Source organism: Eleutherodactylus coqui, chromosome 1 (genome assembly GCF_035609145.1).
Source record: "Eleutherodactylus coqui strain aEleCoq1 chromosome 1, aEleCoq1.hap1, whole genome shotgun sequence".
NCBI lineage: Eukaryota > Metazoa > Chordata > Amphibia > Anura > Eleutherodactylidae > Eleutherodactylus > Eleutherodactylus coqui.
In genome coordinates this window covers 328988772-328994771 of record NC_089837.1, presented here as the reverse complement: position 1 = coordinate 328994771, position 6000 = coordinate 328988772, and the positions used below count along the sequence as shown (strand labels likewise).

The following is a 6000-nucleotide window of genomic DNA, read 5'->3' as shown; positions in this document are numbered from 1 at the left end:
ACTTCTCCTGCCATGACGTCACACACAAGCACCGCCCCCATACTCACCCACACCCATCGCATATATGCACACCCATAGGCTCTGAGCACGGAAGGGGCCGGTCTTAGGACTGTACCAACACGCACGGCTTCTAAACCAGGGGGAGTAACATTTCGCGCGTATTTACTTTCTCCCAAAGTAGGAGTTTCCTTAGTTATTGTTTTGCTCATAAAGAGTTTGCGATTTTAAAGTCCGTTCCTTCACTTCAGTTTCTCACATGTAAGTGATATGAAGCCTTCAATGTTATATTAAGCTATCCCTGGACGCCCCCGCACTCCTAGTTGGTATATATTTGGCAGCGGCCTGGAGTCAGCTGACGTTCTTGGAGTGTCAAGCCGGGCTGAGCATAGTTCGTTGTTCTCGACTACCTGGTGGTGCTGCGCAGAGTGCCGGGGCCGGTAAGTCCTAGTGGGGCAGTGCTGTACGGAAAAGCCAGGGTGGTGCGAGGTTCGCGGCTTGTTGTCATGGAGACGCGGCCTCATGGATCCCTATCACGTGTCCCTGCAGGGTCCTAGCACCGGCTTCTTCAGGGATTCCCTGCAGGTGATGAGCCGGGTGACTGATAAATGGGCGCAGCTCTTTGGATGCCCCAGGAAGTGCGGAGGAATAGAGACTGTTATGTAATCGGGCTTCTGTGCTGTCCTGTACAATGTATATCCTAGGTGGGCAGCCAGGCATGTGCCTAGAGGGGGCGCAGAGATGGGGCGCCGGGATTCTATTATGATATTTCAGTGTCTAATCCTAATGGTGACATCAGGTAGTAATGTTTAGTGGCCTAAGAGGGGAGGGGGCGCTATAAGGGCACTTTGTAGTGTAGCTGACCAGGGGAATTGTCACCGACTGCCACACAGGAAAGTTTGGTAGCGTGTTCGGCCATAGGAAGAAACCGTTATCTGTGCTGTAGGTGAGAAAGCAGTCCTGTTGATGGGCTGCTTACAGATGAGTGATGCTAATGAGGCAAGTCGCACCGCTGAAGAGACAGAAGTAGTCTCTGTCCCTCGTGCTGCGTTGTCCAGGGACCGTTTCTACAAGATTGTTTCTCTCACATCCCTGTTCACACTTGCGTTTGGGCGCTGTTAGGGATTTCCGTATTATTGCTCCGTTTTTGAAACAGAGAAACTGAACGTATACAGATCCGTGTTTTTTTTTTTTTGTTTTTTTTTTTTTTCCCCATTGCAATCAATGCTAGAAAAAGTTTCTATTTAACTTCTGTTTTTTTTTGTTTTTTTTTTTTGTTTACAGGGCCAATAACACAGAAGACTGCGCGTTTTGGTCCTGTATAAAAGTCAGGTTAAACAGAAACTTTTTATTTTTTTTCTTCCATCATTGGTAAAGAGGAAAAAAAACAAATGGATCCGTTTAAATTCAGTTTAACTTAAAGGGGTTGTCCCGCGGCAGCAAGTGGGTCTATACACTTCTGTATGGCCATATTAATGCACTTTGTAATGTACATCGTGCATTAAATATGAGCCATACAGAAGTTATCAGAAGTTATTCACTTACCTGCTCCGTTGCTGGCGTCCTCGTCTCCATGGTTGCCGTCTAATTTTCGCCGTCTAATGGCCAAATTAGACGCGCTTGCGCAGTCCGGGTCTTCTGCTGTCTTCAATGGGGCCGCTCGTGCAGAATGCCGGCTCCGTGTAGCTCCGCCCTGTCACGTGCCGATTCCAGCCAATCAGGAGGCTGGAATCGGCAATGGACCTCACAGAAGCCCTGCGGTCCACAGAGAGAGGATCCCGGCGGCCATCTTCAGCAGGTGAGTATGAAGACGCCGGACCGCCGGGATTCGGGTAAGTACTACCCGGTTTGTTTTTTTTAACCCCTGCATCGGGGTTGTCTCGCGCCGAACGGGGGGGGGGGTTAAAAAAAAACAAAAAAAACCCCGTTTCGGCGCGAGACAACCCCTTTAAGCTTCTCCGCTACAAAAACGGAGCAGTGATACAGAAATCCCTAACGGAGCCCAAACCCAGGTGTGACCGGGGTCTTGCTGAGCACAATACCATCAGGCAGCTTCACATAGCGCCCATAATTGCGGTCCCCATGTTGTAAATCCCTTCCTTGTGGGTAAATATGTTTAGCGGGCAGGATCCAGTGCGCCTCGTCCCCGGGGGCTACCAACAGACGTGTCATCTGTACACAGACATCTGCTGGCGCACACCGTTCGGGCGTATACAAACCATACGGAAGGTATCGCCTGGGGGGAAGTTGGCCCGTTCCTGTCTTGGTAACGCCTCGTCCTGTGCCAGTTTACCCCTCTGATGGGGCAGTATGTCCTGTGGGATGGTGGCATTGGAGGGGGAGGGGGGAGGGGGGGGGGGGCGGTGTTAGCACTTTCTTACATTACTCCCATTGTTTGCTAAGCAACTAGTAAGACTTTGAGGTCAGTCTTTTTAACTTGATGGGGGGGGGGGGGGGGGTGATGAATCTTGCTTAGAGTGGGCGTCTGCCTCCAGGTTGCGCAGCAAATGCCTTCCATAGCATGCTGTGGAAAAAGTGACCTTTTTGTTTTTCATGCAGTTTTCACTCGCGGAGGAAAAATCTCAGCGTGCTCCATTTTTCTATGGAAGCCATCCGACACACATCCTGTCCACAACTGACATTGCGGACAGCCACGAATTCCGCGGGAATTAAAAAAAAAAAAAAAATAAATAACTCTGTGTTGCGCATGTCCGGCGAGCTGTGCAGACCATCTGCAGTACAGATGAAGCTAACCGAAAGTGGGTACATGGGGCCAGCGCAGCTGCCAGGGCTGGATTCTGAATGCGGAATCCAACCTGCCGGTGTGCATGCAGCCTTAGCAGTGATGACAGATGACATGACCGCTGCTAGATACCATAGCCCTAGTGGTGAACGAAACCCACAGGCCCCATGCAAGGTACACTGTCTGCAGGTCAGAGAGCAGGCATGTCTTAATTGGGAAATATAAGAATACCCCATCCTCTTCTTATAACCTAATTAGTCTTCTCTCTAACAGTGAGGATCAATACGATCACCTCTCGTCATGTTACCTTATAATCATAGCAGATGCACTAAAGCCAAATAGAGATATAGTGAGAGCACCTTCAGCTGTAGCTCATGACTGAGGACTACTTCTTGTAGCCCTCTATATATGTACTGCTACTATGTGTTTCTGACAATCTACTTCACAGGCATATAAGGTGTGCGTGCGTGCGCCGTTGCCTGAGAGCTCTCAGCTGCTGGCTTTTGGTCAAGCATTTATCTCAATGGGGAGTGGGGAATAAGCGTCTCCCAGACACCTTGTCAACGCTTCTCACCTAACAGACAAGGGATTAAGCATTTTGGAATCCAACTTGTACAATAATGGTTTCCTATGATATTTGCTGTCTCGCTCTGTCAACAGGCTCCCATGTATCCTCAACCCTTATCTGATGTGCCCCGCCAGTTTAAAGGGTTTTTTCATATCTGCCCATCATGTCTAAGGTGGGAATAGCCACCTTAATGTTGTGGCCACTGATGGCTGGTATTACCGAAACGGACTGTTCTCCAAGGTTTACTACTCCCATCCACTCCTATGGGTGTTCTGGATAACGTACAAGAGCTAGTTCAGCTGTTTCTGTAATCCTGGCCAATGGTGGCCACAGAGATGGGATGGGATTGTGGAGCAAAATGTGGGTCACACCACTGGAAACTGATCAGACATTTATGGCGTATCCTCCTTCACACTGCTCTGTATTTAGAGACAAGCATCACTTGACAACAGGCAGTGGACAGCAAACTAGAAGAAAGGGAGACCTCTAGTGGCCAGCACAAAAAATGTAATTTCAGGTAAATGACTATACTTTTGCTTTTTATCACACTATCACATGGGCCGGCTACACACGACCAGGTTGGATTCTGGATGTGGGATCCCGCAGCTGAATTCGGCCAGTGACCCCGCGTACCTGCCTTCTTTATCTGTGCTGCATATGGTCCGGACAGTTCACTGTCGGGCATGCACAGTACAGATTTACCTACACCGTTGCCTAGCTATGCCACAGAATCTGTGACCTGTCCACAATTTTACTTCAATGGAAGCCGTCTGTGTGGACACCGCACTAAAATAGCACATGCTCCGATTGTTTGGTTTTTTTTGTTTTTTTTTCTTCCTCCGTGAGCAGAAAATCGCAATAGACTTTTGCTAGTAAGCAAAAAAAAAAGTGCTTTTCCATAGCATGCTATGGGTGGTATTTGCTGCGGAACCCAGAGGCAGACGCCTGCTCCGGAGTCCGCAATGCAAATATGCCCGTGTGCAGGCGGCCTTAGGGACAAGTTGTTCAAAACGTTAGTTACCATTAAACCCATGCCAGAATTGAGAACTCGCAGAAGAGTGGTCATTCTTAAAGGGGTATTACAGGTTTACCAAATAAAACTGCATTAGGTGATGTAAAGTTGTACGGTGTTTGTATTAATTAATTAATACAAACACCTAGAGGTCAAGATCTCTGCATGCTGTCACCTAATGGGAACATTCATAGTTTACTTGTAGAGGATAAATATTCTCCTGGGGTTAGCTCAGACACAGCCAAGTTATAGTGGAATTTTGGCTGTGAATGTATGTCAAAATTCCGCAGTACAGTGTAAGTGTATGGTGATTAGCAATCCCACTTCCATCAGAAGAAATCTGCAGTGATATTTAGCCATACTGCTAATTTTCACATCCACCACATGCTCAAACTGTCAAGGAAAAGCATTTTTCATTGTTTATTTGTCACTGCAGGGCAATAAGTGAAATCTGCAAATAAGGAAGATGGAACAATACCTCTGCAGCGCCACCTATGGGAAGGCACCATTCATGATGGTCAATGTTAGACACTTTATACTGTATTGTTTTAACTCCCTTAGGGCTCCCACCCACTGGCAATATTTTCTCCACTGCAATGCAATTCTAAAGTTAAAGTCTCGCATTGCAGTGCGAGCAAAAAAATCAGCATGACGCCGGGATATCGGCATCACGCCGACATATCGCCAGCAGCGCTATGCCCCATTGAAAAGAGATGGAGAATGCCGGGGACTTCTGCCACAGCTGTGACAGCTGTCACAGCTGTGGCAGAAGTCCCCGGCATTCTATTCCATTGCTTTCAATAGGATCGGCACTGCTGCCGATCCCATTGAAAGCACTGCTTTCTGCCATGCCCCGCGGAATGATTATCGGGGAAGGGCTTGAAATATAAGCCCTTCCCCGATAATCCTCAATAAGTGGGGAAAAAATAATTAAATTATTACTCGCCTTTCCTGCGCTCAGCCGCGTCCTTCTGCTGGCTCCCCGACACTGCTATGAAGCTGTTTTAGTAGTAGGGGATTTAAAAATCGCTGACTCCTGAAAGGGCTGTGCAGATTGGCTGAGGGCTCAGCCAATAGCAGCTACTGCTAAGTTATTGGCTGAGCGCTCAGCCAATGCCACATAGCCCTTAGCTATTCATTCATGAATAGCTATATCTTAGCTATTCATAATTGAATAGCTAAGAGCTATGTGTCCTTCCCCGATAATCATTCTGCGGGGCTTGGTTGAAACCATTGATTTCAATGGGATCGGCAGCAGTGCCCATCCCATTGTAAGCAATAGAATAGAATGCCGCGGACTTCTGCCACAGCTGCGGCAGCTGTGGCAGAAGTCCCCGGCATTCTCCCTATGCTTTCAATGGGATTAGCGCTGCTGTCGCTGGCCCCATTGAAACCACTATACCGGCCTCTTTCTTGCGCTGCGATGCGAGATTTTTCTCGTGCGCTCGCAGCGCAAGAAAGAAAATATCGCCAGTGGGTGGGAGCCCTTATTTGCATATTATCCAGAGGAACATGAGTGGCCTTATAAGTCTCCTCACGCACTTTCTAGGGGCTCTCTCTTTAAGGAGAAAATATGGCGTTCTTGACTCACATCACAGGCCTCTCGCTTGCCAAGCCATAAACCTACTGCATCCTGATGGGCAAATGCCCTGAAAAGGCTGTCTGTGTATGGATTCTGGC

The 6000-nt window shown here is 48.2% G+C and overlaps 1 protein-coding gene across 2 annotated transcripts in view; it reads left to right on the top strand.

Moving 5' to 3' along the window:
- Positions 1-291: 291 nt before the first annotated feature.
- The window catches only part of POR (cytochrome p450 oxidoreductase), a 60837-nt gene continuing 55128 nt past the window's right edge, over positions 292-6000 (top strand). The window contains exon 1 of one of the 2 annotated variants that reach the window (XM_066575127.1): positions 292-437. The gene's annotated coding sequence lies outside the window, so the exon portion shown is untranslated. Of the gene's footprint in view, positions 438-1311; positions 1330-6000 lie in introns of those variants that run through there. The other variant, XM_066575125.1, reaches the window with a different exon arrangement.